This window comes from Bactrocera oleae, chromosome 3 (genome assembly GCF_042242935.1).
Source record: "Bactrocera oleae isolate idBacOlea1 chromosome 3, idBacOlea1, whole genome shotgun sequence".
Classification (NCBI taxonomy): Eukaryota; Metazoa; Arthropoda; class Insecta; order Diptera; family Tephritidae; genus Bactrocera; species Bactrocera oleae.
The window spans coordinates 31298184-31308957 of NC_091537.1; the positions used below are offsets into that span (position 1 = coordinate 31298184).

Genomic DNA, 10774 nt, shown 5'->3' on the forward strand with positions numbered 1-10774 from the left:
ACCAAACACACAGCAAAACCTTCCTGGCCGTCAATCAGGTCTTGGCCACCATCTGGGCCACTTCCCCGAGCTTTGACCACGACCGTTTGCGCTCGATGTTATCATAAGTGACCCATTTTTCATCGCCAGTCACAATCCGCTTCAGAAGCGGGTCGATTTTGTTGCGATTCAGTAGCGATTTGCAGATGGAAATTCGGTCCATCATGTTTTTTGCGTTAGTTCGTGTGACACCCAAACATCGAGCTCCTTTTTGAATCCAAGGTTGCAAATGGTTCCAAACGGTTTTCTGGCTTATCTTTAGTTCTTCAGCAATTAAATAAGTGCTCACGTGACGGTCTGTTTCCACTATTTCCATGATTTTATCGCAATTTTCGACGACAGGCCTCCCAACGCGGGGTTCAACTTTGACATCGAAATTACCGGAACGGAACCTAGCAAATCACTTTTGTGCTACACGTTCGTTTACAGTATCGGTCCCATAAACTGAATTAATGTTTTCAGCCGCTTTGGCTGCTTTTTCGCTTTGATTGAAAAAAAATTGTAAAATATAGCGAATTTTCTCTTTGTTGGTGTCCATCTTTGACGAGCGCTCACAACGAACTGAGTAAATCAATCGAAAAACTGTTAAAGATAAACTTTTAGCGCGAATAAACACGTTTTCAGCGCCGTATAGTATGACATGATGCGACACGTAACACTAGTACTATGGACAATAATGCCATCTCTTAGATAAAAACCGAACGAACTTTTTACTTGACCTAATATTTGTACCCCTGTCAGTTACATATTGAATTTTCTCCATACTTTTGATGTCGAACTCGTTCAAAAGGGACTTCAACTATTAATGAGTGAACCGATTTCCAAAAGTCCACTTTACAGTAGATTCCAGTGCGAAAGTTAAAGTTTGATCGGTTGTACTAGTGTTGTTACTGTTTAGGTGACTGATAATACTCCAACGCATTAGATTACCCAAACAGATTTTATGCTATATTTGCGTTCCCTGTTGTTGTTGAGACGACACCGTGCGGCAGTCCGCGCAGTCAATATCTTGAATATTAATTAAGGTATCTTATAAAGGGTCATCCATTTCGAGGTTTCCCACTTTTTTATAGAAAAAAATTAAGAAAATTCAAATTTAATGGGGAATGTTTATTATTATTCGAAAGAACATTCTTTCGCATTTACTTTTTGAAGATTATCTCTTTCAAATGTTTCGACAGGTAACTGGCGAATGACACGCGTAATGCTTTACTACAAGGCCTGAATCGAAGCGGGATTGTTCACGTATATTATAAACTTTACATATCCCCACAGGAAAAATCTAACAGTGTGATATCACACGCTTTTGCTGGCCAATTGACAGGTCTAAAACGTGAAATTATCTACTCACCGAAGTGTTCTTTCAATAAATCTATTGATTGATGCGATGTGTTCAAGTAGCGCCTACTTGTTGAAATCAAATGTCGCCGAGATCACGAGCCAATTTCAGGCATCAAATGGTTATCATGGCGCGATAACGGTCGCCATTGATGGTTACGTTCTCACCGGCAACATGTTTGAATAAATATGGACCTATGATTTCACCGCCTCACAAACCACACCAAATCGTTGTTTTTCTCGGATGAAATGACAGCTCTTGAATCTCTTCAGGTTACTCTCCGTCCCATGTACGGCAATTTTGATTGTTTAAATACTCATTGAGCCAGAAATGGACCTCATCGTTGAACAAAATTTGGCTCGAAAACTTCTTCTTGGAACTTTTTAGAGCTCATATAACTAAGTTGCGCAATTAGATACAAGACTGCTATTTGCACAACGAATTGCATTAGGGAGGAACATTTTTTAATAGTAGGCGTGACCCCGCCCTGTAATAAGTTTAAGATACATATCTCTTAAGCCATTCAAGCTATCATAACCAAACTCGCACAGGTCAAATCTTTTTGAAATCCCTACCCTTCCTGAGAAAATGGATTCGTATAACGGTTTTATTGAAAACTATTAAAAGTGAGATAAATCTATAAACAAATGCTCCAGCGACATAAAATTTTACATCTGATTAATGTTTTCACTTACGCTCACCGTTTAACTGCGTTTATTAAAAAGAATAAGATAAGATTCAAAATCTTATTAAGATTATACGGCGGTATCTGCTTTTTTTATTAAGAAAAAAATATATATATAAAATGTTAAAGATTTCAACTAATATACTCGAGCAAAACTGCTGCGGTCGGCGAACGTCTTTACGGCTCGAATGCGAACGGAATAAAAGAGGGCATCTGGTCTTGTGGTCTTTTATTTTCGAGTTCCTTTTATACAAATGTATATAGATACATATAATAAAAGCGAATATTACATACATACAAAATATACAAATTATTCACGAATACCCAGTAAGCAATTTCGGCAATTTTTAAAATAATAATAATACGGACATAAATTTTAATAAAATAAATTGACTTGTCCGATAAAAAAAAAAAAATTACAAAAAACTAATTTTACAATCATTTAAACAAAAAAAAAATTTTTTTAACTACAGCTTTGGGCAGCAAACTAAAATTTTTTTTACTACAACCGTATTATAGCAAATATTTAATACAAAACTATTTTAATAGCTATCTAATAGCTTTCAATTTAATTCAAAGAGTTATAAATGCAATCTGATAAATCAAAAGAGGTTAAACCACGAACACCTCTATCATTAGAAATTCCAAAAATGGCTGATGATGATAAATCACAAAGCACACCCGCAGAAGCTACACGCTTAAAGCAGGGTGCAAAACAAAAAAGAACCAAAGACAATTCACTGTCAAGGTTCATAACTGAAAGTGACAGTTTTATTAGATACTGCACACGGTTTTCGGCTTCGCCTATTAACGACAATACAGAATCAGTCCTAAATGTAAAAATTCAAAGCATAGATAATATATGGGCACGCGTTCTGACAGCGTACGATACAATATTAGATACTGACGACGCTGAACTTCCAGAAAACATTAAAGCTTTGGCGTCAGCCAAATATGAAAACTGCCTCGATCAGTACGAAACTACGAAGGCAATGATATTACACCAAATAAATGTATTAAGGCCATGTAGAGCCACTACTCCTCCTCCGAGAGTAGTTACAAATTCAAAAGTAAACCTGGATACAGGTATATTTTTAAAAGTACCAGCTTGTGATACTGAAGTTTTTCATGGAGGTTATGATCAATGGCCGTCCTTCCGGGACATGTTCACTGCCGTGTATATCAACCATCCTAAACTTTCACGAGCACAAAAGCTGTACCATCTCAGGTACAAAACAAAAGGGGAAGCAGGCAGTATTGTCAAGCGTTTCGCTTTGAATGACCAAAATTTTAATCTGGCTTGGGATGCACTGGTCGAAAGATACGAAAACGAAAGAGTATTGGTAGATAACCAAATAACTATTTTAATGAATTTACCAAAAATTCAACAAGAAACCAGCCAAGAATTTCAAAAACTATACTCGACAGTGACTAATTGCTTATCTGTGTTAGAAACACAAAATGTATCCACAGAATCGTGGGACCCTATCCTAGTAAATATTTGCGCAGCGACACTACCTGATGCTGCTTTGCTACGATGGGAGCAATCACTAGTGGCAAGAAAGAAATCTCCAAAATGGCATCAAATGAAAGAATTTTTAACAACTCAGTACGAAATAGCTGAGCGAGTAGATAAAAAGGTAGTTAAGCCAAAAGGTCATCAAAATGACTCAAATAAAAACTTTTTTAAACCCCAAGTCAGTAATAACACACAATATAATAGACACGTTAAAAGAAGCCAAACATTCGTGTCAAATCAAACAAACCAATGGCAATCATTATGTGAAATCTGTAAAGGAGGACATAATATAAGATCTTGCGAGAAATTTAAAAAAATGTCCGTTTCAGATAGAAACAATCTTGTCCGACAACATAAACTTTGCATCAACTGTCTGTCCAACTCTCACGGGACAAAAGACTGTGAAAGCAAATTCAGTTGTGTGTACTGTCAACGACGACATCACTCATTGCTTCACATAACCAATTTTACAAATATGAAGCAAAATCATATACATAAAACCACGGGCCTAGTCGCGACAACCAAATCAGGTAATCCCGAAATCCCGAATCCCGAAAATAAAGAGGAACACCCATGTTGCTCAAAAGCAGCAAAAGTTCAAGCGCTTCATTCAGAGAATGAAAGCGAAATTCTTTTACCCACAGCGGTCATTGCTATAGAACATAAAGGAGATTTATTCAAATTAAGAGCATTAATAGATCAAGGATCTCAAAGGTCCTTTATATCATCAAAAGCTCAGAATCGGCTAAAATTGCCAGTCAAAAATTCTAGTTTCCAAATTTCGGGAATGGGCGGAAGAATTATACAAAATTCAAATAAAGTTTGCCCAATCACCATAGTTTCTCCAAACGCGGATATACGAATAGATGCACAAGCCATTGTTCTACCGCAGCTCACTAATTTGCTTCCAAGCTATGAAGTAAATAAAAAACAGTGGGAAAAATGCTCATATCTCAAATTAGCAGATCCCAACTGCCATACCCCATCACAAATCGACATCTTATTGGGCAGCGACTTAATACCTCAAATAATTCTTGAAGGTATAGAGAAAATCTCTAATAAATTGTTAGCCGAAAACACAATCTTTGGATGGATATTAAGTGGCCAAGTCACAGAAAAAATTAACTCCTTCACAATATTAATTATGAATATTTAAATAGTCAACTCAAAAAATTCTGGGAAGTAGAAGAACTACCCCAAATCACAAAACCTTCAGAAGAAGACATGGCATGCGAAGCCTATTACCAGTCCACAACAACAAGAAACGAACATGGTCGTTATATTGTGCGACTCCCATTCAAGCCCACCTTTCCAGAAACGATAGCTCGAGAATATCAGCAGTCCAGCAATTCCTAAGCTTGGAAAAAAGCTTGATAAAGAAAGGCGAGCTTAAATCAGCATATGATGGCGTGATGGATGAATATCTTGACCTCAATCATATGGAAGAAGCTGTACCATATGAAAAAATATCTAAAGGTAGATATTTATCTTTTTATCTTCCGCATCACGGGGTAATAAGACCAGATAAAATCACAACAAAAGTACGAGTTGTTTTTAATGCTTCAAAGTGTACGAGCTCAGGCAAATCACTCAATGATGTACTATACACAGGGCCAACATTACAACCTGATCTCATGCTGCTAATACTAAATTGGCGCATGTTTAAATATGTTTTCAATGGAGATGTAGAGAAAATGTATAGACAAATTTTAGTACATAAAGATGACCAAGATTTCCAGCGGATAGTCTTCCGAAAATCAAGTAATAGTCCAATCAGCGACTACAAACTTAAAACAGTTACCTTTGGCATCAATTGTGCACCCTATTTAGCCATTAGGACATTACATGAAGTGGCAAAAACCTGTCAAACAAATTTGCCTTTAGCAACTTCTGTGCTACAAAAACAAACATACGTTGATGATATTCTATCAGGTAGCCACAGTCTCTCATTAGCTTGCGAATCACTAACTTCCTTAAATTTGAAAAGGCCAGTACTACAAAAACTCTCGGGATTCAATGGAATGCGATAACAGATCAATTCTCATATACAATTGAGTCAATATCTGCAATATCCGCCGTAACCAAACGTCAAATACTTTACTCGGTGGCAAAACTTTTCGACCCCGCAGGATGGCTTTCGCCAATAATGATTCAAGCAAAAATTCTCATTCAAGAACTGTGGCAAGACGGCACTGAATGGGATGAGCAAGTAAAACCAATACGTTTAACAAAGTGGGTTCAATTTGCAAACAATCTACATACCATCTCGGAAATTCGAATTCCTCGATGGGTAAATTTCGCACCTGACTATAATGTAGAATTACATGGCTTCTGTGATGCCTCTGAAAAGGCCTATTGTGCAACAGTTTACGTACACACTGAATATGATAACAAAATATCTTCACGTCTTTTAGTAGCCAAAGCCAAAGTTGCTCCGCTGAAGACACTAAGCCTGCCACGGCTCGAACTGAATGGTGCACTTCTGTTAGCAAAACTAGTCTCAATTGTCCAAACCCATCTGAAATTAACCAATCACAAAATGTACCTTTGGTCAGATTCAGAAATAGTTTTAGCATGGTTAGAAAAACCACCATATACCTGGAAGACTTATGTATCTAACCGTATATCTCAAATATTAGACTTAGTTGGCCCAGCACAATGGCAACATGTTGCAAGTGCAGATAATCCAGCGGATCTTGGGACAAGAGGCTGCAAACCACTTCATCTCACCAGCACTACACTCTGGTGGAACGGTCCTACGTGGTTAACAGAATCACAAGAAGTCTGGCCAAAGTCTCCCGCTCGCAATATAATAGCTCCTGAAATTCGGAGAATTGAAAACTTTCATATCACTCCTGATGAAGATGATATATTACATCGATTTTCATCATTCCCAAAAGCACTAAGAGTAGTCGCTTACATGTTTAAATTTATCCAAAGACTCAAACAAAAGGTTAAAGGAATAACAAATGATCCTTCCGTACAACTAACGCATTCCGACATGCAACATGCCAAGGTCATCCTTATTACATATACACAAACTCGCTATTTCATGCGGGAGAAATCAAAGTTAGTCGAAAGACGACCCCTCGATAAGGGAAGCTCACTTCTCGTTTTAAATCCTTTTTTGGACACTAAAGGATTAATCCGGGCACATGGAAGACTAGTGAATTCCAGCCTTAGTTATAACGAACGACATCCTATTATAATTCCCGAGAAATCCCGTTTTACTTATTTATTTTTAATATATCTTCACCAACTTACATTACGTGGTGAGTATCGCTTGATGCAACAAATGGTCCGACTAGAATTTTATATACCGCGCCTAAAGCCACAAATTAAAAGAACAATTTTTATGTGTAAACAATGCACATTGTACAAGCACAAAATACGCACGCAGATCATGGCTGCTTTGCCACCTGAACGCTGCAATTTTGCTCTTCCCTTTACCATTACTGGGGTCGATTTTGCTGGACCTTTCCAGATAAAGGCCTCTATGTTAAGGTCTTCCTCATTCAGGAAAGGCTATGTGGCTGTCTTTATATGTTTCACGACAAAGGCAGTACACCTCGAGCTATGTTCAGATCTGTCTACTGCGGCTTTTCTCGCAGCATTTGCACGCTTTGTCGGACGACGCGGATTTCCATCAAAAATGATGAGCGACAATGGGAAAAACTTTATCGGAGCTCAAAGAGCCACAGAGAAAGAGTTTGTAAAATTTACTAAAGAAGTCTCCCCAGAAATTGTTAAAAAATATGCACCACAAGGAATTGATTGGCAGTTTATACCCCCCTGTTCTCCCCACATGGGCGGACTCTGGGAATCAGCTGTAAAAAGCTTTAAGTCCCATTTAAAGAAAACGGCAGGTAATCATAAATTCAATTATGAGGAATTTACCACACTACTCGCTCGTATAGAAGCCGTACTAAATTCAAGACCCATCTCACCACTCTCGCAAGATCCCTCCGATTTCACAGCTCTTACACCTGGACATTTCCTCAGAGGAGCTCCACTTCTCGCCATACCTGAGGCAGAAGGAGACTCACTCAATTTAATAGACCGATGGAAAAAAATTAAGATACTTCATCATGAATTCAGCCATCGATGGAAGGAAGATTACCTTAAAGATCTCCATAAGAGACATCGGTGGAAAACGATCCAGAAGGAACCAAATACGGGCGAATGAGTCATCATACATGATGAATGTCTTCCTCCAACAGAATGGCGACTAGGCCGCATTGAAAAAGTCCATCGGGGACGAGATGGTCACATAAGAATAGTAGACGTACGAACACAAACTGGTATACTAACTCGACCATTATTAAAATTGTGTTTTCTTCTGAACACCGAAGAAACGATTACACAAACCCCGCCAAGACAAGCGCATAAATAAAATCAAAACCGACAATTAATTCGTTTAACTCGAAATACTACCGTTTTATAATCCGTACATGCAAATCTAACACTAACAAACGCGATTAAAAATTAACCACAACTTATTTAGTCACATATACATATATATATATATATATATATATATATATATATATAAGCAACAAATATCATAATTCAAAATTATGAGCCAAACCATATTTTAATATATTCCTATTCCAATAGAAATGGACGTAGAGGATATACACAGCGCTCCCAATACTGTGAGGTCCGTAATTGCTGCGCCTAGAGCATCTGGTCCACCCATCGCAGCACCAAGGATGCAAAGCGCCATGGCACGACACAGCCAATCATCTGCAGCAGCTGTCAGGGATGCAAACGAGGAGCAGTCTGATGAGCATCTGCCTCCACGATGCAGTCTATGCCATCGACCTCACGTCCTGAAGAGGTGCACCATTTTCAAAAGCATGAAGCCCGCTCAACGCCAACAGATCGCCAGAGCCCACGGACACTGTATGACTTGCTTGGCAGATAGTCACTCAACCTTTGAGTGTATAACCGACGGATCGTGTCAATATTGTCAACGACCGCATCATACTTTGTTCCATCGATTCCCTCGACGAGCAAATCCGTCCACAACACAGACCAGTCACCGGCACAGACAACAAGAGAATCCCGTCCAGCGCCAACGAGTACATCGGCCGAAACCATCCAGAGGGGCACGCTCACGGCCACCTCCACCACCCTATGGTCATCGCAACCAGCGGCAAAGGGCAACCGGATTGAACGCCGTAGTGAGCACTCTGCAACAGTTGCAGGGACTTCTAGGCAATTAATTCGCCTAGGGGGGCCGGGATGATCATGCGACTTCTAATCCCGCGACATTTTACAACTAAGCTCACAACCCACCGTACAACATCATACAATACAACATAACCAACGCAACATCATACACCACCTACAACACACCATATCACTCACCAACACAAACATATACAATTAACCAACCACACTCTACATCTACACTATACACCCACACTGCAACCACCGTCTTTTCCACCACCCGAATGATCAAAAGGGACCAGTCAGACCAGAATGGCTCTCCTTTTCGCTTTCAACCGTGACCTATAAGGTTCTAACTAAAAACGTTCCCGCAGTGTGATTTTCGTAGCCTAAAGTAAAAGTGAAATTATAAACTGTATTCCAAATTATTTAAAAACCCAAAATATAAAAAAAGTGAAAGTATAAATTGTATTACAAATTATTTAAAACCCAAAACATAAAAAAGTGAAATTTATATTATAAAGTATTTTCGAAGCGTGAGATTAATTAAAGAGTTTTAAAAGAAATTAATTAAAGTCTTTTTAATTAAAAGGAGTGCTATAGTGCAAGTGAGGATAACACCGCACCCAAGGTGAAAAAATAAGTGAAGTCAACAAAGGCGTAACTCATCTAGCTATCCCGGCCCCCTTAGGCGAATTCTAGCCTAGCAATCGTTGTAGTTGCTGCAGCGTGGCATCAACGCAGCTGAGGCCAGTGGAGCGGCGGTATAATGGCCTGGGCTGTTAACGCCGCGATGATATCTCATTTCGCCTCGGTCGGGATGTAGCATGGCGGCTTGGGGCGAGTAGTCGCCCGACGGCCCGCTTTGGGGTGCGGTGTAACATGTTGTGGTGCAATCTATTGCACAGTTGGCATAAGGTAACTGACCTACACTCCGGAGTTGCGTGTACCGTAGCCAAACGATTGAGACAGTGCCCATGAGCTTGGGCAACCTGCTGACGTTGCATGGGCTGCATGCCTCGGAAAATGCTGCAGTGTTGAAGGTGGTAGTGGTCGCGTGCCACTACGGGGAGCGGCTGCAGGAACTGTAAACTGTAAAACAGACAAAGACAGCCACATAGCCTTTACTTGAAAAGGCCCAGCAAAATCGACACCTGTAATTGTGAAAGGCAGAGTGAAGTTGCAGCGCTCCGGTGGTAGTGCTGCCATAATCTGCGTCCGCAGCTTCTGCTTATACAGTATAGTACAGATCTTGCACTTGAAAATCCATTTTTTTATTTGGGGCTGAAGTCGGGGAATATAGAACTCTTGGCGGACTATATTCTGCATTAGGCGATGTTCCGCGTGAAGCACTGAGGAGTAAAATGGCAAGTCAAGATTTCTCTGGTATGATTAGAGAGTGGCGTTCATTATACGTAAGGCTTGAATTGGCAAGCCGACCGATCGCACGAAGAAGACCTTTCGTGTCTAGGAATGGGTTAAGAACTAAGAGTGAACTCCTTTTGTCAATGGGTTTTGATTATCTTAATAGTGTTATATCGCGGCTGAAGTAGCGCATTTTAGTTGATGCGATTAGAGCGACCTTTGCCTTTTGCAATTCTAGGTGCGTCAATGTATCGCATTGATGATATTCTGAACGAACTCCCTTAACTTTAGTTTTAAGTCGCCCTATGAACTTTAAGATATAGGCGACTACTTTGAGGGCTCGGGAGAACGATAAAAATCGCTCAAGGATGTCATTATCCTCCATTGCTGTGTTTGTCGATTTCCCGACTTTCTAGGGCAATCATATTGCGAATGGGCGATTGTGGCTACGAATCGGGAGATTCTGTTAACCATAGGGGACCTTTCCATCAGAGTGTGGTGGTGGTAAGGTGCAGTGGTTTGCACCCTTTTGTACCTAGATCGGCAGGGTTGTCAGCACTGGCTACGTGTCGTCAAGTAGCTGATCCCATTAGGTCAAGTATTTAGCGTTTTTTAATGACGGATAATGCTGACTCTGTAGTGTATGAAAACT

The 10774-nt window shown here is 39.7% G+C and overlaps 1 pseudogene; it reads left to right on the top strand.

The window, feature by feature from the left end:
- The first annotated feature begins 8159 nt into the window (after positions 1-8159).
- LOC138856017 (uncharacterized) lies at positions 8160-9152 on the top strand (annotated as a pseudogene).
- Positions 9153-10774: the final 1622 nt, after the last annotated feature.